The sequence below is a fragment of the Mastigoproctus giganteus genome, chromosome 4, assembly GCF_048544385.1.
Source record: "Mastigoproctus giganteus isolate SK-2022 chromosome 4, ASM4854438v1, whole genome shotgun sequence".
In the NCBI taxonomy this organism is placed as follows: Eukaryota; Metazoa; Arthropoda; class Arachnida; order Uropygi; family Thelyphonidae; genus Mastigoproctus; species Mastigoproctus giganteus.
Window position 1 is genome coordinate 177,772,721 of NC_143578.1, and position 1,839 is coordinate 177,774,559.

Here is a 1,839-nt window from a genome sequence, read left to right on the forward strand (position 1 = left end):
AAACAGAAATTTTATTTGTTTATTATATCATGTCTGTAAATTCCAGCTGTTCTCGTATGCTCTGTTGCCTGTTTTGCAGGATGAAAAGCTCGAGGTTATTTCTTTATTTCTTTCTTTCCCATCTGCTATTTCCATATTTATAATATGTCTTAATTTCATAAGTAATAAATTTTTAATTTTGTATGAAAGTCATTATGTTGGAATTTTAATTAAATGCGAGGTTGAGTAAAACACTTAACTCTTCAAGAAAAGCAAAATTACGATAGTTTATTGGTTACTTTTATATAACTGCAGAAAATTAAAAATCCCCTTTGGAATTCATTATCAAGTCCGCAAAATATAACTGAAACAGGCTTTGGAGAGTGGGGGATGTTTTCTCTACAGATCGAGAATAAAGTTAAACAATAAACTGTCATTTTTCTTTTAACGTTGAGTCAAAAATTCACTTATCATTCCGTTTCATAATAGCATTTTCTTTCTCCGGTTATTTATTATTATTATTTTTTCTTGCGTCCCCTCTTTCCCTCGTTTCATATTAATAGTTACGATAACTATTCCACTACACGTTTTGGAAAATGCCTATTGAAACCTGTCAGTGCGAAAGGGCTTTTCACACCTTAACTGAATTGGGAAAGACTGCACGGTTTTTTCTCCCTGGAAATTTGAGTTTTTAATCCAGTAAAACAGGCAAACCGATCATAGAATACAATCAATTTAACGATATAGTACAAGCATTCCGCATGGTAGATTAATGATGCCTCACAGCCTTAGTTGCTTTGGCATTCAGACAAAACAAGAAGAGCATTTTAGAAAGAAATGCAAGTTCTATTTGTTACTGATTCCAGGTTACATATTTTCTGGATATGAAGCTCATCCTTTTAGCTAGTTGGCGCGGTATAAGAATGGCCAGTTTTAACGTTATTTTTATGGAAACAACCTTCATAAAATGATACCATAAATTCCTGGCTGTTATAATCTAGTCGTTTAGTACTTTAAGTTAACATAAAATGCTGTTAAGGTAACAGCATTTTATGTTACCCATTAAACAGTGGAAAAATTGACTATCGTAAACTTTCCACTGTTTTCATGAATACTAGTCACTCCTTGAATAGAAATTTCGTAATATAAGCCTGTTTTTGTCTCTTGTGCCAAGTGGTGTTTTCACAGCCAATGCTTTTTGTAAAATAAAATATCAAAGTTAAAGGAACCACGTGGCTCTGTAAAGGGAAGAATAGATATTTTTTAAATATCTAAGCTACACAGTCCCCCAGGAGATGTACGCAGTATATAGATCAATCTTAATAGCACAAAATGTTTACTAATGTTATGAGTGATACAAATTAAGCAACAGATGACTACTCTTGACTACTTATATATAATTCAACAATAAAAAACCAAATCATTCCCATCTAGTTCTACAAAAGAAATGCAGCTCATTAATTTTTTAAAGACAGACTGTTTTCCTCTTGAACCACCTCTATGTTCTGTGCCACATTCTTCTCCACTTTTTGCTCTGTTGTCCTACTTCAGTGAAGGCTTTTTACCATTAGTTTGGAATGATGCCTTTCCAGAATTTCTTGATCTATTAGATGTGGAATATCCTTCAAAAGATCCAAGTCGCATTAGAGGTGGTCTCATAATGAATAATGCAAAGGACGACAGTTGTCCAAGTATTCCAGGTCGGGCTGTATTCATAAAAGATGCTGCAGGTGTAGGTACCACTGGTCTCTCTGCTATTAAGTATGGTCTATCACCTCCTCCTCCTCTTGATGACATAAATGACATCCGTGAAAGATAGAGGGAATCTTGTGAATAGCTTTCAGATCCTATTCTTGCCCT